General features: G+C 37.1%; 1 pseudogene across 1 annotated transcript; it reads right to left on the reverse strand.

Annotated features, from left to right (window-relative positions):
* Positions 1 to 19,488: 19,488 nt before the first annotated feature.
* On the reverse strand, positions 19,489 to 22,153 carry LOC149235062 (polygalacturonase QRT3 pseudogene; annotated as a pseudogene). Its single transcript, XR_016245869.1, has 3 exons — positions 21,902 to 22,153; positions 21,571 to 21,807; positions 19,489 to 21,484 (listed from the first exon to the last, which is right to left on the reverse strand). The product of XR_016245869.1 is annotated as a polygalacturonase QRT3 pseudogene (transcript).
* Between the last annotated feature and the right edge of the window lie 715 nt (positions 22,154 to 22,868).

Raw genomic sequence — 22,868 nt, forward strand, 5'->3', positions numbered from 1 at the left:
CGATGGTGCTTTTTCCACTTTTCCGCCCACGGTCCTCTAGCTCCCAACGTGACCGAGTGCTTAAGCCCTACCATTTTAGCCCTGTTTCCCAGCGAATGCACATAAAAAACTAACTCCTTTTCCCGATCCGGGGCTCCCAGGGGCTATTTTGACCTTCTGCGCAGTCTCCATGGGCCTCGGTCATTTGACCGAGGTCCTCGTCGTTCCATGTCGGCTGCCATGGCCACTGGTTCAGGGTGTTTTCTATTGCTGTTTTGGATTCTTCAAGGATTTGTACGACCTATTTTAGGCACGGTTTTATGACGTCATTTATGGATCCGATTGGATCACTCATCAATTTTATAACCTTCAGTTTTAGTCTTAGAGGAAGTTGAGGCCTCTTGACTAGATTTAAGTTTTCTTTGGGCCTTTTCCTCTTTAGCTTTTAAAGTGGTTGAGGAAGCCCTATTTGCTTCTACCTCTATAGCATTAGTTTGCATGTCTTCAAGAGTCCTTGAAGTTCTTTCTCTTAACATTACAACAAAATCATCTTCAAAGGCTTTTGAAAACCTAGATTTGGCTATTGCTACAGGGGGTTTGCAATCAGGGGGCATCTTATGATAAAGTTTGTTGAACCTTTTAATAAAGTCAGATACAGGTTCACCAAAGTTTCTTTTAAGTTCTTCAAACTCAGTCAAAAAGTAAAGAGCATCTTTCTTCACACCCCATTGGTTTTTAAATATATTTGTTAACTCTTCCCAAGACCTAATGGAATTTGCAGGTAATTTCCTAAACTAGGTTCTTACATTTCCCTCAAGAGATTGAACAAACAACCTCATATAGACATTTTCTTGCTCAATGTTCATATTATCTGCAAAATCTAGAAATGCTTGAAGATGGTCCTCAGCTGAGGAACCAGTTTCTCCATTATACCTAGGAAGATGTTTTAAATATCCTGGAGGGAATGCATCGAGGTTTTGAGGTAAAACTAAAGTTGCATATCTAGCATGTACAATAGGTTGGAATGCCATAGTTGAAGATGGTGTGTGAGATGTTTGTGTAGATGTTGAAGAAGAAAAAGAGGAAGATGGTGATAAAGAAGGTGTATACCTATGTGGAGGTGATGAAGGAGGAGATCTCCTATATGACTTTAAGGGAGTCTTAATAACTAACTTCTGAACCTGTGACTAAATATCCTCTTTTGTTTCAAAGAGTGGATTTGAATATATAGAAAAGGTCCCTTCAGGTTTTTCAGAAGTGGAAGCTTCAGGTTGTTCAGAAGTGGAAGGGAATGAATAAGTAGTGGGGGATATGAAGTCTGTAGGTTTGTATTCAGGTAAATGAACACCCAAGTTAGACTTAGATTTAGGTGATCCCGGTGGAAGTAAGGTTCTGGATGAGATTCAAGTGAATGAATAAGGAAAGGTGATTTAAAATCAACTCCCTTGTCTAAAAGTTCAGCAACCCTAGGTGATAAATGAGTCCAATTTGGATTGGATGGAATATTACTATAGGGATCAAATTGTAATATATCTTCAGATTGCAAGGCTGAAGTAGAAGAAGATGGTTGATGTCTCCTTCTAGAACTGGCCTTTCTCACAGTCTTTTGGATCTAACAGAGGACTAACTGTGTGAGATTCAGAATGGGATCTAGTGTGCTTAAAAGGTGTCAGTTTGATACAGTGGAGTCACCAGGGTGAAGTATTTTGACCTATCTAGACCTTTAGTCACCTTAAAGAAATAGGGTTTATGTCATTGTTCAAGAAAAACTAATAAAATTCGAGTCCCCAATAACAACGCCAGATTGATGTTGTTCCTCTGAGATGATAATGGTCAATTGATCATGCCAAAGCATCTAAGATATTTTTTTAGGGGTTTTGGTTTTGTTTTTTATGGACGACCAATTGTTATGTCCCTATACTACTAGTGTAACCGCTTATTGTTATTAGTACAACCCCCTTATTATATTGTTGTGCCCATGTAGTCCCCATATTGTTATTATTGTGCCCCATAGAAATTAGTACAACCCCCTTATTATATTGTTGTGCCCATGTAGTCCCCATATTGTTATTATTGTGCCCCATAGAAGCCCACTATTGTTATTATTGTATCCTTACATGATTATTGTTATGTCAGCTCTGATTATATTATGACCCCTTGGACTCCTATATATAGAAAGGAGGTCTTGTCATTTGTATCATCCAAGAATTGTTCATTTGTGTAATGTAAAGGAGGTTTCCCCCTCGAAGAGGTTGAATTCTAAGGAGTTTATCACTCTTTTCTATCTTTTTGTGAGCTGGTTTCATAACATTTGGTATCGGAGCTTTGGATTCTAGGGTTTCGCTTCTCCAAACAGATCATCGTGGAATTTTCACTATAACCTTTTTTCTGTGACTTTTTAGAAGTGAAAAAAAAAACCATTTGAGAGGAAATCGTGCTGAACCTCGGGTCCGAATTTAAGATCTTGTATCGCTACATTTTTGGAGATATGATCTGAGGAAGTTAGGGTTTTCGCAAGCTCCAGAATTTCATCTAAAATAGGTCATCGTGGAATTTTCATTATAGATTTTTTCACTATGAAGTTTAAGAAGCTAAAACAAAAACCCATTTGAGAAGAAATCAGTCTAAACCTCAGGTCCAAATTTCAGATCTTGGCTTGCTATATTTTAAGATATATGATCTGAGGAAGTTAGGGGTTTTGCAGGCTCCCGAATTACATCCTAAACAAGTTACCTTGGGAAAATCATCACATTGAAATTTCGTGAGAAGTTATAGAAAGAGGATGGACTTTATTTGTTTGGGTATAATTATTCGAACCTAAAGCTGAAATAGTGACATGTGGTATGTTACAAGTTCACTCTACTGAACTAGTATATAATTAGGTCATCACGGGAGATTACGAATAAATCTTTCTTCGGGAATCCAATTGTGATCAGACTTGTGGATTTTAAAAGAGGACTCAAAGGGCTATTACAAGCCAAAATTTTAGAACCTAAAGATCCAAAATTTCAGAGTTACAGTCGTTTCAATATCGAGCTCCTAAAATCAAGAAAAAAACGAGATGAGGAAGTTTGATGGCAAGGATCCGATAAATTAGATACTACAAATGGAGAAATATTTTGATCTAAATGGTGTACCACTGTTACAAAAGGTACGTATTGCATTTAATTATTTAGAACCAAATCATTTTTTATGGAATAAAGGGTTTTGTTCTCGTAAACCACTTGTCATGTGGTCAATTTTCATAGAGGAAATGATAGCACATTATGAGGATACCAAGAGAAACACCTTCTTTAGCCAATTGATAAATCTCAAACAAAAGGGTTCAATGGCAGAGCACATTGCGGACTTTCAAAAATTGAATATAAGGGTAAATGATATTCTAGAGAAGCAAAAGATAAATAGTTTTATCTATGCCATGGAAGCTGGTATCAATGGTATGAAAGCATATTGGAAGAAAGGCATGGAAGATTTGAAGAAAGACATGGAAGGTTTAAAGGAAGGTGGGACAAAGTTGTTACAAGAAAGGCCTCCTAATGATGACAAGGATCAAGAAATGTCAAAAGAATAGGATATACACTGGGAACCAACCCTAGAGAAAGAACAAATGAATCCGACCATATCTTGTATTGCAATGGTAGGAATTACCACTCCTCAAACTCTCAAGATAGAAGGACATATCAAGAAGAAGAAGGTTCAAGTAGTGAAATATCAGGAAGAAAAGTATCAAGAAACATCAAAAGAAAAGGATACTCACCAGGAACCAACCCCAGAGAAAGAATAAATGAATTCGACGATATCTTGTAATGCATTGGTCGGAATTACCACTCCTCAAACTATAAAGATAGAAGGACATATCAAGAAGAAAAAGGTAATAGTGTTGATTGATTCGAGTAGTACACATAATTTTATTCATTGTAAGATAGCCAAGGAATCGAATTGCTTCTTATATCCAGCACCAGAGTGTCAAGTGACAGTTGTAAGTGGAGGAGCCATAAATTGCTCTAGAAAGTGCCATAATATCAAGCTATCTATGGGAGAATATGTATTGAATATCCCAATTCTTTTCATTCCAATGGGTGGTACTGATGTTGTACTAGAAGTCCAATGGCAACAATCCTTGGGTACAGTAGTTTTTAATTTTCAAGAACTTTTCATGAAATTTTCTTTGGAAGGAAAGGAAGTTGAATTAAAGGGTATCACAAGGAAACTAGGAAAGATAATCAACTCTAACGGAATGACAAAGCTTCTAAAGAAAGAACAATGAGGCATAATTTCACAATTATTTTCACTAATGGTTCCCACATCGAAATCATATATTTCTCCAAATCTCCAAAAAGTCTTAGACAATCATTCCAAGGTATTTGAGACTCCCAAAGTTCTCCCACATATTCATGATCATGTTATTCATTTGATTCTAGGAAGTGTTCCTCCAAACATCAGGCCTTATAGATATCCATATGCCCAAAGGAGTGAAATTGAACATATGGTTGCAGAAATGGTAGAGGTTGGTATAATTATCCAACCAAATTTGATAAATAAATCAAGGTATGAATAGAAGAATGGAGAAGCACGGTGGGAACTCATTCAAAAGTTGTTGAATATCCCAGTTCCAGCAATATTGCCAGAACTTGACAAAGAAGGAAAAATCATATTAGAACTGAAGTATTCACAGAACCAAGAAGTCGACAGCTACAAAATTGATCAATTTCAGAGTATCTCATCAAGTGGAAGAACATACTCTGAAGATTCCACATGGAAGGATGAGAATTTTATACAGAAGCATCAAGAACTAATCAACCATTGAGGACAACACTTTTTGAAGGAGAGGGGCATGTTAGGTCCCTATACTACTAGTGTAACCCTTTATTGTTATTAGTACAACCCCCTTATTATATTTTTGTGCCCACGTAGTCCCCATATTTTTATTATTGTGCCCCATAGAAGCCCACTATTGTTATTATTGTGCCCTTACATTATTATTGTTATGTAGGCTCTGATTATATTATGACCCCTTAGACTCCTATATATAGAAAGGAGGTCTTGTCATTTGTATGATCCAAGAATTGTTCATTTGTGTAATGTAAAGGAGGTTGCCCCCTCAAAGAGGCTAAATTCTAAGGTGTTTATCTCTCTTTTCTATCCTTTTGTGAGCTGGTTTCATAACACCAATACATAGAACAAACTGTAAGAATGATGTATTGACACTTTTAGATTGTACTAATAGATAATCAAAGGGTTTCTATTTGACTTCACACATTGATTTGAATTTGTAATTTGTTTAGAAAGAATAGTAAGGAGGTATGATTAATTTAGATTTCAGACAGAAAAATAAATTATCATAAGTGAGAAAACCTTTGTCCTACGTTCAAAATTTAAACAAACTATGCTTAAGATTACATAAGATGCTGACAATTTTATGATTTAGAGGGATATTTTTAGACAAACAGTCCAATATCTCAGTCTCTTTATGATAATAACTTCATAAAGGAATTTTAAGAATAACTGTAACACATTTATTCTCACCTGATATCTCTGTAAAACCTAAACATATGCATAATAAACATAATGAATGAAACACATGAAAATATTACAGAAGAAAACTAAATTGTATGAGACCAAATTCAGAATCCTTTGCTTTATTATCAGTGATCTAGAAAAAGCTTGTACATTAATGTTTTTACAAAATTGCTTATGAAAGGTACCACCTTTAATAACTCATAGAAGAGAGTTATTTATACAAGTTCTAAACAAAATATCCTAAATTGATTACAAGATAGCTTGAAAGAATATAGGAAAAGAAAAATCGTTGCATGATGTGTCCCTATTAGATAGGAAGTTGTTGATGATTGTTCCTTCAAAATCTGTTGTTGTTGTCTTCTTATTGAAATGAAAAGTTAATCAATTGTTTCACACAATTGATCCCACCTTTTCTCCCTAAGTACCTCGAGATTTACCATCCTTCTAAGTATCTCATCAACTTCGGTATATCTCTCAAAATTGGGTTTGGTGAGAAAAAGATGATCACTTTCATATTTAATGGAGAGCTCTAAGCTTAAAGCTTCCATAAACTCCTTGCGAGTAATCTACCTTTTTATCCCTGCAAATTGATTGTTGTCTACCGCAAAGGTATAAAGTCTTTCACAGTAATCCTCCAATTTTACTAGCTGATCATTTGATGATACTATCTCTGGTAAACCTTTCTTATGTAATATACTGAATTTAGAGTGAAACCTCCTAACTGTAGTGTTCAAAGCATCACACTTTGTTTTTAGCTGAGTTAAGAGATTCTTCTTCACTATGACTTTCTTAATTTCCAAAATAATAGTTGTCCTATCTGGAATGTTCATCTCTTGTAACTACTACCTAGTCTTAGAATTTAGTACCCTGATCATTCTTGATGCTTCTTTGGATTTTGTGCCCAATGCTACCTTCTGGGTCTCTATCTCTGCTCTACATTTAACAATTAGTTCTTGCTGCTCAAAAATGATTTGTATGGATGGCCATACTTTTGTGATAGAGTGGCTAATATCTAACCAGATATCTTATTTGGCTTGGGCCAAAGTGTCTGCCATTAGAGTCTTTCTTTCTAACTGTTTAACCTTGAGCTCTAACCTATGTGACTTCTGCATTTCTTCTACATACAAGGTATCATTTTTTACCTTTTGTGACTCTAGGGCTTGGAACTTCTAGAGTAATTTCTCATTTTGTTGTTTTTGTGCTTGTAGCTCCTGTGATAACCTTGTTGTTTCACCTATTGCTGAAGATGAGGAAATGTCAGTAGGAGATGAACTTAAATCTGCACCTGTCATGGGAATTATTGTCATTGAGGTCACAGCAAGTTGTGTTGTCTATTTTTCCTTGAGCAATTGTTCTATCTGCTCCTCCATTTTCTTGATTTGTATGTTTTTCTCAATAATGAGCTTTAACATATCCTCCCTATGCTTTTCATTTTCTGCCATTTCTTTAGTCTGTGGATCCTCAGTTGAAGGAAGCTTCAACTGTTTCTTCAAGGTTGTAATCTCAACATTCTTCTTTTGTAGTATTTCTTCAATTGATTTCCAATCATGGGGATCATATCCAATCTTGATAATGATATCTTCTAAAGATTTTAATTCGTTATCCTTAGACAAGGATGACAACTTTTCAATCTTAAGTTGTGACTATACATTGGACAAAGCAATTCTATGATTAGAAAGAGTCATGGCAATTGTGGTCATGGTTGAAAATAGCATCTCACTTGATTACCTATGTAAATCCATTTGATCAATGGGATGTATCTGGTTTACATCAAATGAGAAGATGGTCTTCTTGTAATCTGTTGTGGATTTAGAAAATGGATTTGAGCCTGCAAAAATGTCATTTGCATCCTTCCTCTTTCACTGTCGAAAGCAGAGAGAAGTCTATGTTGAGAAGCGGATGTCTGTTTCCAAAACTAACTATAAACTTGAGATTTAAGACTTTCATTTTTTTACTTGATTTCCAAAAATGTTGAGAAGATATTAGTATCCCCTACTGATATGGTCTCAAATGATTGGATAATCTCCAGAGGTTTAGTTGAAGAAGGAGTTGAAGATAGAGGAAGGCTTGGGATTAGTGGTCCCTGCTGATGAAACATCTTCCAATTCTCCAAGATCAATGATCTATGGTGACTTACCTCCTGATGAAATTGACTCCTAGTTTTCAACTTCTTTTGCAAGATATAGTACTCTTTAAATAGTTATGTAGCTAACTACATTTCTTCTCTACCTCTTTTATGCTGAGTGCTCTATGTAGCTGGAGACTTTGTCTTAGGAGTTGATACAACTTGTTCATCAGCTTATGTGAGAGTACCTTCAGGCCATTGCTCTTGGTTGATGAACTTCACCAATTCGGCCTGGGAGTATGGTTGTAAGGTGTTGCCTTCAACTGCACTCTGAAGTTGCAATAATCCCAAAGGATCATAAGACCAAGTGAAGCTTAGCTATAGGTTCATGTTCTTTAGCAATATGTTTGCTTATGTACCTACAGACCTAGTGTTATAGACGAAACTCCCTACTTTGGCTTTGAGTTTAAACTGTGATTTCTTTTTTCCTGAGACAAAATGGACTTCATCCATATTTATCATTTGCATGATGTATTCCAGTGAGAATATTCTCATTGGCACATACTTAGGTAGTTTGTATGGAACCAACTCACTACCATAGATCCTAATATTAGTGTAGTTACGGTATAGGTACCAGTCACTGGTCTTGGTTTTCTCTGATAGGTGCAGTGTCTTTTTAATTTCTTCTCTAATTCCGAGCTCTTCCTAGCTGTTGAGTAATTGGAGAACTGGATGTACTAAGGAATCAATGAACTGGGAGAATTTAAAATTTAATGATCCTGCTCTTATCAACTCTATCCAGTGAATCACTAATTGATTCACTCCCTACTCATTTGTCTGTTGAGATGAATAGGTAATAGATCTCCTTGTTGAAACAAAATTAGATGAATGATAACTGAACTGTACCTAAATACTCCTTTTGTGGTCAAATTCATAAATTGTTCATGTATATTATCATCCAAAAAGTGGCTATAATTATACATGAAAAATGTTGATATTCTTTGCTAAAGATAGAAAAGAACACAAGGATGGATTCATCAACAACTTGGTCATTTTCATAACCTAGGAGGTATGATAACAGAGAGATAATGTGTCTAGTAGCTTCAGGGAACATGGAAGATGAATATGGAGGATTTCTCTTAGGTAATTCAACATCTTATGGTATGAAAAGTTCAAAGATAAGAGATCTCTGTGGGAAGGTGAGTTTATTGTAGAGGTCCATGGGGTTTCAAGTGAGAAATGGATAAGGGAATTAGATAAAGGTATCACTGGCATCTGGTTTATGCTCTGAGCAGTGATGGTAATCAGGATTTTTCCATCTTGAGTCATTATTATTCTTTGCACAGGGTCATACCTGGCTTGACACCAAGAGATTAGATTAGGGAATTGATGGGTCTTAGGAAAAGAAAACAATGGCAGAAGAGTCTCCTAGAAGTGAATGGAATCCTCTTGATTGGTATATTTCAGTTTTAACCATGAATGTAATTCATAGAAATCAAATTCACATTCACAGTCATTGATCTTGAAAAGGGAGTCTACAAGTGGCATATGATCCAGATCAAGGGAGACTGTGGAGGGATTCCCTTCTTCAACAGTCTTTTGTATCTTTGCTTTAGGATCCATCACTACCGCAAGGGAAATTCAGAAGCTGTTTTTAACCTAAAATTGATAACAGTGGAGAAAATACATAGAGCGACAAACTGGTGCTTTTGGTTTATGGATGGAAGTGAAAAGTGGCAAAGATTGGAGCCATGGAGGATTTATAGGTTCAATTGGGCTCAAGTAATTGTTTGGATCTATCCGTAGGCATTCAATTTAAAAGTGAAATGCAAATTAATGCTTAACGATTATTTAAATGGATAATCAGGAACAACAACAGCTTTGGAGCGTATGGGCAATGATATTATAACATGGTGGGTGGTGAATGGGTAAGTGAAAACGGATGGATGACGTGGAGGTTCGTTATTGGACAGAGGATAACGAATGCACAAGGCACAGGAGAAGTCAACGGTCGGATGGTAGAAAACTCGAAGCAGATTTCGGGGTGGGGGGGGAGTCACAATGGACTGTGGTTTTGGGCCTTGGGGGTCCAAAACATTTGGAGGTACCTCATTGCAAAAAGCGGTAGCCATGAAAACTGCTTTTCGGACACCCCCCCCCTCGTGTTAACAGGAAATGGCCAAGGGGGGGCCAAAAGGCTTCCTCCGCCGTTGATCCGGGCGGAGTGAAGGATCTTTGTTGAAAAGAGCACATTGGTTATTGGTGCCTGATGTGTTGTTTTTTCGTTTCCACCAATACGACAAAAGTGTCATTTGTCACTTATTTTATAATGTCATCAAGCTTTATTACAACAATTAAATCGTAATTAAAGAACTTAAGCATGATTAATCAAAATGACATTTTTCAAAGGTGCATTTGAGCTAGCAACCTTAATTTATTTTCTAAAGCAAATATTTTTCTTTTATTGCTTATCTATCATTTTCATTTTGCCTTCCTTTTTTAGAGCAACTACTCTATGATTTTATTTGATATGGACTTGCAATAATAATCACTTCTAACATTTTTATTTTCCATCTTGTTTTTGGTCCATATCCTAACTTATCATTTTTTTGTATGCCATTTTGATTTTTTATCTAATAGCTAACTTATCAGAAACAAGAATGTTACAATACCAACAATACTACCATGTCGCTCATGTGAGGAGTACGGGGCTCCATGCACCACCCTTACTCTCCTTCATTAGTCGTCGATTCATTCTAATCCCACATTCATGAACGAGCATGTGAGGGCATGGGTCAAGCTACCCACCGACCCTTTCAACAATCAATTCACTCATGACATAAATCTCGAGATGGGTAATGAACTGTCTCGCACCCTAATCATGAATTTTTTCAATTTAATTAAAAAATACTATAAAATTAAAATAAAATATATAAAAAATATTTTGTGTGAAATGAGTGATGATTTTTTGGCCATGTGGCATTGATAAGCCATAGTATTGTAACAAAACCTATTTACAAGTTAAAAATCTCCATAATAAAGTGGGGGTGAATCTCCATGGTTAAAAATTTTGTTACAAGTTTTTTTAAGTATATATATTTAACTTATATAATAATTTTTTTTAATTAATTATAACAATAATAATTTAAAATAAAATTGTAATTATGATAGACATATCTTTTTTAGAATAAGGTTTTAGAATTTTAATTTAATTAATAATTATTATTAAATGAATGGTAAAAATTTAATTTTTATGATTTTTAAACTTTTAGTAATGTGAAATATTATGAAATAAATATTTTGATACTTATTATAGATTGATGTTTATTGGGGCCTGGAGTATGCCCTAAAACTACTTCTACTTGGCTAAGAGCATGTCTTCCATGGATGTAAGGAAACAGGTTAACGACCCAAGACCCAGAAGCATCTGACAGGAGCGAAAGTCTAGCCCCTTACTGACCACTAGCAGGTTATTCCAGGTGCGTGGTTTTCTTTGAATAACAACGATGAGTTAACTTGCATTCAGGGATAGCAGCCAGAGATGTTTGTCCTTACTACTTGTTTGACAACTGAATTATGACAAGTTTTCCTACCATGCAAAAAAAAAATTGATGTTTATTAACATTTTACCAGCCTAGATCCATCTTAACTCCAAATCTATCAAGCGTCGAGAGGGATCAAATCTCTCGAGGTGCAAACCTCTTGTTTGAGTGCAAAACTTGACGAAAGGTTTGCACCTCGAGAGATTTGATCTCTCTTGACACTTGATAAATTCGAAGTTAAGATGGATCTAGGCTGGGTTCAGTCATGTGCAGCAAAGGAAAATCTATCGAAGATATGATTAATTTTATCAATAATATGTAAATAGATATAATATTAATATAATCATTTTAAATATGCTAAATATGTTTGAGATTATTTTAATTTTAAATTTTCTTAGTTACCTCAGTTTGTTGAGATGATAAATATTGCTAATAATTTTAATGATGAAATAAAAAATTTGAATGCAAAGTGACAATGTAATAGTGTTGAATGATAGAAAATGTGAATAATAAGAATGTAATCAATTACAAATAGTCTTTATTGTGATCAATCTCAAACTATTTTCTTCTAATATTGTTATTGTCACCCTTATTAGTTTTTTCATCTTTTCATATCATTTATATGAAAAAGATAGTTGAAATCATAAACCATTTAAATCTTTAACTCAAGTTGTTGTAGTAAACATCATACCTTGTCTCTCTTTCTCTCCAATATTAATAAGTTGAATTACTATAACACAAAAATCATTGTACATTGTCAATATTTTTTGTGCTTACACTAAAATCAATGCACATTGTTAATCCAATCACTTTAAAATTAATGTAACCTCATATATCCAATTACATCAAATCAGAAATCAACATCTACACTAAAATTAATGCATCTAATGAAAGCAATCAAATAATATTAGAAACCAATTTCTCAACTGAAATCAATGCATCTAATGCAAACAATCAAATAAGATTAAAAATCAACATCTACACTCAAATCAATGCATCTAGTGCAAGAAAGAAAATAGGATTAGAAACCAACATCTACACTAAAATAAATGCATTTAGTGAAAGCAATCAAATAGGATTAGAAATCACCATCTACACTGAAATCAATGCATTTAGTGAAAGCAATCAAATAGGATTAGAAATCAGTTACATTGAAATCAATGCATATAGTGCAAGCAGTCAAATATAATTAAAAATAAACATCTATATTGAATTCAATGCATCTAGTGCAAGCAATCAAATAAGATTAGAAATCACCATCTACTCTAAAATCTATGCATTTAGTGCAAGTAATTAAATAGGATTAGAAATAATCTACATTGAAATCAATGCACCTAGTGCAAGCAATCAAATATCATTAGAAATCAACATCTACACTAAAATCAATGCATCTAGTGCAAGCAATCAAATAAGATTAGAAATCACCATATACACTAAAATCTGTGGGACACCTAATCCTCTATGGGTTGGTGTGGAATGTGAACAACCACCGAAGTCCAAAGGACCACTTGGAATAGGAATCCAAGGGTCACACCATGTATTATAAATGTATATCATGTCAATAATATATGCAATCGAATGCTTATCTTTCTATTTGGTTGTTTACATTCCATGTGAGTTTAACATGGTATCAAAGTAGGCGATCTCCTACCCTGTTCATATTTGAGCCACTAGTTTTGTGGTCGCTTTGTGCATGTCAGTTTTGTCATTTATGTTCCCTATTAGAAGCTCCTTTACTCACCAAACCTACTTACAGAAACTCTGTAGTCTACAGTTAATTCCCTGAAATTCTTCTCTTGAGCTCTGCATTGAAGCAGTTGCATATTCTCTGTGCATTAAGAGGGACATTATTTTTCCTAAATGATTGTGGTTGCTCACATGTGCATTTAGGAATATTCTATATGTAAAATATCATCTTTCTAGGTCTTTTATATTCATGGTAGTCCTCAACTGAGTTATATCATACCATTCTCTCCTACCACGCTATCTTCCTTACTCCACATGGTATATACCTCATGGCCTCATACCTCGTTTAATAGTTGCCTACTATGTTTCCAGGCCCAGAGAAGAAGAAGAAGGAACGTTGTGCCAACTCTTCTCTCTCCATCTTTGAATCATTGAGTGTTTAATTGGCGACGAAACATACATCGTTATTTTCAAGGCCAAAAATGAGCAAGTGGATCTTATGAAGGAAGGGTCTACATTCATCCTACATAATGCTAAGATCAACATGTTTAAAGGTTCAATATGATTGAGGTGACTAAGCCTACAGAACTCTCAACGTTCTCCTTCAACTTTCAGGAGTGTGGAGGATGAGTTCATGGTGTTCTCTTAACAGTGCCCGCGGATATGTCTGTCTCTATTGGTATTCTCGATGTGTAGTAGAATTGGTAATACCACTGCTCCCATACTGCCTCTATATCTCTTCTGCACCATATGACATACAATTTTTAATACGCCTGACGATTTTTATTACACGTGTTTTGCCCATTCATAATAATGTATATGTTTTGTCAGTTATATACATGCACCATGGAATAATTACCTCCGGTTATTGTGTGCGCATTTTGAAATACAACAGTGCCTTCCACGTTGTCATATAAATCCTTCCATATACTCTGGTTATACTATATACATTCAACAGTGCTCCCATTTAGCCTCCATACCAAGTTTTGGTTACACCATCACTACAATACACTCCTCATAGACTCGGTCCCACTTCCATTTACCCTTATGGAAATCCCATTTAACATGGTATGACCTTTCCATTCAGTTCCCTTAAAGAGCAATCCCATACTTTTAACATGTCGAGACTGTTCGACTGCCACAGATCTTGTGATAAGAATTCTATACCACATCTCTCGAACTTCAACTATGTCAACTGATTCAACTGTCCCAAAGAATTGGGCACACATTTCAATTTGGGCGAATCGCTGACTAAGAAAAGCTTTAAGCTTTGAAGGTATCCGAGCAATGGTGGTAGCACTTCCATGGAATTGTTACCTATTTCTAGGACTTCCAATTTTCTCAGGTCCCCAATATAGCTGGGCAATTCTTTTAGCTTGGTCTCTGCCTTTTCTCAATGCTTTGAAATTTAATAATTCATGCAGTAGTGGATGCTTATGGAAAATGCAAACAGTGTGTATAGTTCTTGATGGATGGGTTAGCTCCTGTATAATTGTCAAAAGGTTGAATCCCTCTCCGTGGCTAGCTCTAGCTATATTGTTTTAAATTGTTGTTGGTTGTATGTCTTTCTGTTGAATTCATTATAGTAGCACCAAAAGATTATCTATTTAGTTGGATAAAATTGTGGTATAAAATCTTGCATTTTTTTAACCAAACTTTTGAGAGGGTCATTAGTGCCATTTCCATTTTAGAGACATCATTCACTAATATTCAAATCTTTTCCTATCACACCTCTTTCTTATATTTAGTTTTGAGATTAGTAGTGGGTATTGTACATCAAATTTTTTTTAACTAGTCGTCCTCCTAGAACATATGAACTTGCAAACACAATTGAAGAGCTAAGAGTTGGTTCAAGCATCTTTCATTTACTTCACCTAAAAACAATGGCTAGACTTAATGGAGTATTAGAGCTTTTGAAAACTCTGATACAATCTACTACTGATAACACAATCCAAATCAGTACGGAAACTCTCTTGGAAATTGGTACCTATTTGCAAAATGCACATGAAAAGATAGAGTTTCTGCAACTAGAATCTCAGTTCCAGCAAGATGAGCTTCAATAGATTTTTCATTCTAAAAACACCCATCAACAACCAGCAAGTGATGAAATTAGTAAGATTGAGGTTGATTCACATCCAGTACCTAATGAAGCAGTAGAATACATGCAGAAGCAGAAATTCATCTTGCACTTCCTAAGCCAATCATCAGATCTTGGGAAGAACTCATTAGCAATAAGACAGAAAATGTCTTGGATATGATAAGGAGGTTTCCTTTCACATTCCAGATTACTCAAAGCCCATCCAATTTCAAGGTGTTGGATTTCTTTATGACAATTCACCTTCATCTATTTCAGATTCTGATCCTCTTCCACAGCAGTCACAAGAAATTGTTAAATGCCAACATTGTGATGGAGTTGGCCATGTGAAAGATCATTGTTTTTATCTTCATCCGTGCAAGCATTGTGGTGAGCGTACTCATTCTTCAAACAAATGCTTCAAAAACAAACCTCCTGCAAAAACAAAAATTCATCTTGGATGGATCGCTTCTTGGCAATGGGCTTCAACAACCAAGAAGATATTTTAGACATATGTGAGAACTTGTTCTAGAGTATTGAACAATCTTGCACTTGACTTTTCTCCATCAGCTCACCTTGTATCTGAGAGGGGGGAAGTGATGGTCATCTACAAGCTTCAAAGCCACATCAAGCGAGCCTGAGCCACAACATGTCATACCAGATTTAGAGTTGTAGCCAGAGGCAAAGATGCCCCTGAGAATGCCTTCGGTTGATGATCAACCTTAAACCATCACAGGTTGAGACCTCCCTTTTCAGTTTGAGGTTCTCCCTTTTTATGTGAGGTGAGACCTCCCTTTCAAGGTTGAAGGTTTCCCTCTTCAAAACATGAGGAATACTTCCTCTAGCAGAAGAACTCAACTTCATGCCAGATTTGGAAGAGTTCCGGGAACTGCACTAAGTGTTTCAGTGTTGGTGGTCATACTTAAACCACCCCCTTTATACCAACATTTCAAAGAGCATATTCAGCCTAGTGCTACGATGCATTTTTACACATTTTGTATTACAACTCTCTTCTTGGACTCATACATACCCCTTCGGATTAAATGGGGGAATGTTGGACACCTAATCCTCTATGAGTTGGTGTGGAATGTGAACAACCATCAGAGTCCAAGAGACAACTTGGAATATGAATCCAAGGGTCACACCATGTACTATAAATGTATATCATGTCAATAATATATGCAATTGAATGTTTATCTTTCTATTTCGTTGTTTACATTCCATGTGAGTTTAACAAAATCAATGCATCTAGTGCAATAAATCTTCTTCCCTCTCTCCCCCCTCCATCTATATCTATATGTCCCTCTATCTCTCCTTTTTTGTCTCTCTATCTCACCCCCCCAAACACACACACTCTCTTACTCCATATTTATCAATCTCTTTATCCCTCCCTCTCTCCATCTCTCTCTTCTTCTCTCTCTTCACCTTCCATCAATATCTCTATCTCTCTTTGTCTCTCTATTTCACCCCCAAAACATACACTCTCTTTCTCCAATCTATCTAGCTATCTATCCCTCCCTCCTCCTCTCCATCTCTCTCTCTCTCTCTCTCTCTCTCTCTCTCTCTCTTCCCCTTCTCTCCCCCACTTCTCTCTCTTTCCTTTTGTTGTCCTCTCTCCCTCTCTCCATCTTCCTTATCGGTCCCTCTCTCTCTCTATTTATTTCTTCTTACCTCCCTTTCTCTCCCCCTCCAACTTCATCTCTCTTTCCCTCCCTCTCTCCACTCGCCTACATCCTCTCTCTTCCTTCCTCTGTATCACTTTCCCTCCCACCTCACTTTCTCTCTCTGTTTACCCTCCAACTTTGTTACTGTATCCCTTCCTCTCTCCTTCTCTCTCCTTTTCTCCCCCATTCTCTCCACCTCTCCTTCTTTGTCTATTTATCTCACCCCCAAACATACACACTCTCTCTCCATCTCTCCCTTTTCACTTCCTCCCTCTCTCCACTTCTCACTCTCCATGTCTTTCTTCTTCTCTCCCTCTCTCCCCCTCCAAATCCATCTCTCCATCCCTCCCTCTCTACTCCTCTCTCGCTCCCTCTCTCCTCCTCTCTCTCGTCCTTCTTCTCTCTCCCTTTCTCTCATACCTCACTCTCTCTTCCCCCATCACTCTCTCTCTCTCATCCCTCCAATCCTATCTCTTCCTCCATCACTCTCCTCCTCTCTATCCCTTTCTCTCCTACCTTCCTCCCTCTTCCTCCATCTCTCTCTCTCTCTCTCTTTTCCCTCTAATCCTCTTTCTCTATCTCTCTTGCTCTGTCCTCCAATCATCTCTCTTTCCACATCTCTCTCTCTCTCTCTCTCTCTCTCTCTATGTTACTTTATCCATCCCTCTCCTCTTCTCTCTCCTTCTCTCTCCCTTCTCTCATTCTTTGTCTCTTTATCTCACCCCTAAACAGACACACTCTCTCTCCATCTCTCCCTTTCCACTTCTTACTCTCTATGTATTTATTCTTCCCTCCCTCTCTCCCCTCCAACTCCATCTCTCTAGCCCTCCTTCTCTCCTCCTCTCTCTCCCTTTTTCTCCTACCTCTCTCTCTCTTTCCCCATCTCTCTCTTTCTCTCTGCCCTCCAATCCTCTCATTATCTCCCTCCTTCTCTACCCTCTCTCTCCCCTCTCCATCTTTGTGCCTCCCTCTCACTCTCTTACCCTTCTCTACCGCTCCCCTCTCCTTTAGTTTATCTCCATCTCTCCCTTGTGACTCCCCCTATCTCTCCACTTCTATCACTCTATGTCTTTGTTCTTCCCTCCCATATATATCTAAAGTTCATATATATCCTGATATATTAATATATATTATAATATGACAAATTTAGTGTTGTATTAATCTAAAGTTATCAAATTTAATAATATTAATATTATAATATATTAATATAAATATTATATTTATTAATAATATTAATATTAAAGGGTTAATAATGCTTTTTTCGCATGGTAATAATAATAATTTGGCCATGGTATTTGGCCCATAGGCTTCACCTAAATAAAACCTATTTTTTGAGTGTTCATAAATATAAAGTGGATTATGGACTAAATATAAAAGGAGCCTTATTTATATTTTTATTTATTTAACATACGTATTTTATTTACCATGGTGTTTGGCCCAAAGGTTTGGTATTAATTAGATGTTGATTTCTAATCCTATTTTATATATTTTTATTTATTCACCATACCTTTTTATAGCTCTTTTATATTTATTTATTTACCATACCTCTTTATGATATGTGGACCATGGTATTTAGCCCATGGTATTAAAATGGTATTTGGTCCATAGTGTTCACCTAAATAAAACATTTTTTTTAGTTTTCATAAATATAAAAAGGTTTATTGAGTAAATATAAAAAGACGTTTTATTTATTTACTATACATCAAGTTTATTTATAATTTTTATTTATTTACCATATCTCTTTTTTTAGTGTTCCTAAATCTCTTTATATTTTATATTTATATTGTGTTTACGCATAATAATAATTAAACTGTCAAATCTTAGGCTTTTGTGATCCTTTTTTTGTAAGTATGTCTTTCGAATTAATCATATCATTGATTTTTAAATATGGTCAACATTAAATTAAAAATGTTAAATGTTAAAGATTACATATTAAATGTACGTTTAGATGTTTACATGATCTTCTGCCCAAAAAGAAATATTAAAATATTTTGGAGCAAAATTTTCGATTCTTTTTGTTGAATTAAAATTTTCCCTTTGATTTAAGAAAAAACAATGATTTTAGTAATGAGTAAAATCGTTTAAAATTTTACTTAATTTGAAATTTTAATGTGATAATGTTTTTTGTTAAAAATAAATGTATAATCCATTCAAATTCACATATATGATAAAAGAACTATATAAATTATAAAATAATTTACTATAAGTAAGAATGATACCTTCCTTCCATTAATTGAGAATGATACCTTCCTTCCATTAATTGAGAAAATTACAAAATCTACATAAAGCGCGCTAAAAGCAACTTTTAAGAAACCTGCCTTCTTAACCCGAAAGAGAAAAATAAAGGGCTTTAAAGCCCCTTCAGGACCTCTGAAAGACCAAAGATTCGAGCCTCGAAGAACCCGAAAGCCTTTGAAGTCGGGGGCCCACATACCCTCAATATTAGGCGATTCCTATTTCATCGCCTATAGAATAGTTAATGCCGCCTGACACGCAGGCATTTAACTATCCCCCTCCCTCTCGATGATGCTATCTTGATGAGTGTGCTTTCACTGAAAGGGGGACCCCCTCCCTCTCGATGATGCTATCTCGATGAGTGTGCTTTTACTGAAAGGGGGATAGTTAAATGCCTGCATGTCAGGCGGCATTAACTATTCTATAGGCGATGAAATAGGGATCGCCTCAATATTAGACTGAATGGAGTGAAATACGGAATATATTAAAATTTGCGTGCATTGACGGGTACAGAAGGTAATCATAACAAACAACGAGGTTAGTGGATGCCCGCAATATGACATGTCAAGTCCACGTAGTGACGTAATAATTAATTTCCCAGCATAAAACTCGGGCAGAACGGACTGCACGGGCAGATGCCCTGAGGAGCATCTCCACGACCGCTCGCGCTTTACCCTGTCTCCACTTTCGGCGACCCAAAGATTCCAAGAAGGGCTTAAACTTATTCAACTTTACCTTCATTTATCATCTCGTTGGAGCGTTGAATCCACCTCCTCTCTCTAATTAATTCGACTGGAAGGGCCTTATTCTAAGGCCATGCAGTCGGCCGTCCTTGGGGCCGGAGTTTTGCAGTCTCGGAAGAAATTTGCCGGCAAAAAGGGTTGGATTGCGCGCCTATTCTACGTCTGCCTTTGTTTTAGATCAGTGAGAGCCTTTCGAGAGCAACCGAATCTTTAGCAGTTTTCTGCCCGAAAACCACCGGATCGGAGCATAAGACGCCAGTAACCCGTAGAAGCATTGCAAAAGCCGGGGCCTTTTAAAGGTGCTAAAGCTGTAGTCATCCCACACAGTAGAAAAGGTAGTTTTACTGTTACAATAAATGTAAAGATTACGTTTTACAATAAATGCAAGGACGGCGTGGAATAATGGTCGCCCAACACCAGGGGTATTCTCCAGATATGCCTTCGGCATAAAACAAAACATTACGGTAACCGGTCCGACCCCGTGAACTTCCATATCGGATTATATATTAATTTACTGGCATATATTCTTAAGAAACCATGCAACCAGACTTCCATATCGGAATACATTTTAATATAATTGTATAGATTTTTCTGAAATTATGCAATTTCCACAATTTTAAAGTACATGTACTAATTCTCTATCATCTGTGAGGGTGGCTTCCTCTTGAGCTCCGATCATTTATTGGGGGAATTGATCGTTAGCTGGTTAGGGACTGATGAAGCCTCCAATCTCCCCCAAACAAGCCTCGTTCTGTTGGCGCCTCGGGAGGGAAAAAATGGCAAAAATTATAGGAAACAAAGGAATTAAATGCATTGGATTTTCCTGTGCATTGTTGCCCTGCGACCACATCTAGCAAAATCTTTATGGAGTAATCCGGAGAGCCCGTCTCCTAGGAATAAATCGCACTGCCCTGAACAAAAGTGGCACTCTGGTCTACCTGTACCGCCACTGTTGCAGATACTTGGGTATCCGCCTCGATCACCACTTTGTTCTGAGAAACATTTCTGAGAGCATGCCTGGGAAATGATGCATCAGAAGTATAGAAAGAGTACTGAACATGCTGAATATGGTTCGGGAAGAGCAGGACGGGATTAAAATCTATGGTCCATGTGGTCCCGTTACCCTTCACTGTGCCTCGAGCCACGGTCGATTTAAGCGCCATTCCCAGCACATTGTTCCCGTCAACAACGATCTGATTGATGGATTGAAATTGTCCGTCCAACTGAACAATGTTCACGCCCTTCCCAGAGCCACCAAACATATTGTTTACAATATTGACACCGGATATCATTTTCCTCTGAGACGATTTCAGCAATATGTAGGCATCGCCTAAAAAGAAACTATTAACAATATCAAGCTGCACGGGATCTTCTGCAACAATGCCTGTGTAGTCCATATAAGAACCGAGAATCCTAGTCTGAGTCAATCCACCGAGCTGTAGTTTGATTCCAACTCCTCCAAAGCCCGTGGCCTTATTATAGCAGTGGACTCCCGTTATTATATTGGCCTGACCGCTCAACAAAATCCCCACAGCAGCCGAGAAAATGACCACATCTGTTACAGCGTTGTCGTTGCCCATGAGATTTATAGCAACGCCACTGAATTGCCTCTCAATGGGGCTTCCACCCGCGGTAATGTGCTGTCCAAGAAAGGAATTATGGATGAGTGTCTCGTGCCCGCCCTGAACCATGATGCCAGACGACATGAAATGCGAGATATAGCAGCTATCTATGTTGGTTCTAAGGGAATTGATGACTAGAATACCCCCGCCTGAAAAATTCGCATCCAACATCAAATTCCGCAGAGTAACATATTCGTACGAGTACTCAGCAGACAAGTCCATGCCCGTGATGGCGGTCGCGAGCTCGTCGCCATTGAGGTTCCCATTGAGCTTCGCATCAGTCGAGGACCATAGCTCGATCAAGTACCGATCTTTTGGGAAATTCTCAGAAGCCCGCAGAGTTCCCCCGTGAATCTGTGTGCGCGGAATCAATTAGTAATTCGTCTGGACAAACCTGCAATGTGATACACCAAAAAAATACAGAGATTTAATTTCAATACCAAAACATTGCCGCCTCTGCTTGCAGGCAGCCGCAGAGGTCCGCTGATGAGATAATTTCCCCCTTCGAGATGAATCTCCACGCCTCCGAGGTCAGGTACACCTGGCATCATATGTTTGATTGTAGTTACATTGAAGGCCCCATTGATGGCAGCCAACAGGGCCTGAGTGCTGTCTGTGGCTCCGGTTGGATCCGCGCCATAGTCTGTAACATAGAATAAGCGGCCATTCGATGGGACCTGCGCAACCAAAAGCAAACCAACAAAACACACTAAAAAAACTAATTTCCGTTGCTCAATTTGCAGAAAAGTGTGCCATCCCCAGTACACTTACCGTGGTGTTGTGAGGTCTTGGCGCCGCAGCCAGCGACTGAGCCTTCTTCCAGCGAGCAATCGAAACTCTCTTCGCCTCCGCTCGACTGAAATATTTGGGAACATTGACGACTGGAGAATCGCGACTCTCCATTCTTGATTGCGAGAGGGATCTCGAGTGAGCACCAGTCAAAATCATGTGACAATCCACATTGGATAAAATCCCAAGAAACGCCATTACAACCAAGACGGAAAAAGCCCCTAGGGCACCCATTACTCCTTTTGCAGGTTGAGACTTCCTCTTCTAATTCCAGGCTACTAAAAACGAAATATAGACAAAAGCCAGATTATGATACCTTTAAATATTTATCCAGAAGAAAATGTCGGACGGGAAGGCCATTGCAGAAAGAAATCCCAATGGAGCCGAGCAATCTTTATAATCTTTCTTGTGCTGAATGTTGAAGTGCTCTATATTTATAATCTTTCTTTCTTGTGCTGAATTTTGAAGTGCTCTATATCTATAATCTTATGTTGAAGTGCTCTATAAATTTGTTAAAAAATACAAATAAATAATTTATTAACCAATAAAATTCACTTCCCATTAATAATAATAATAATGATTTTAACAACCTAACCACATTTAAAAAAAAACAAAACAAAAAACTCCACTCCAAAAGCATTTATATCTTAATTCTGTCCGAAGCTACAAAATATTACCAATCGTTTTTGCCACAGCCATTACTCCACACTGCAGGGCGGCAGGGGAATGGCCCTACAATCAATTAATTACATCAATGATGACTCCACCTAACAACCACGCTCACATTAATAACCAATTCGTAACGTAGGGAGAAAGCGAAATCAGAGACTGATGAATTAAATGAAATGCATTTGGAAAATTTCCACGCTACATGCGTGACTCTGACGCACCAAGATATGTGTGTTCGACTCTCCAGAGTTGCATGCGCAATTTATATAATTAAATATAT

Source organism: Pinus tabuliformis, chromosome 8, assembly GCF_031772625.1.
Source record: "Pinus tabuliformis cultivar Carrire ecotype Pingquan chromosome 8, CPIR1, whole genome shotgun sequence".
In the NCBI taxonomy this organism is placed as follows: domain Eukaryota; kingdom Viridiplantae; phylum Streptophyta; class Pinopsida; order Pinales; family Pinaceae; genus Pinus; species Pinus tabuliformis.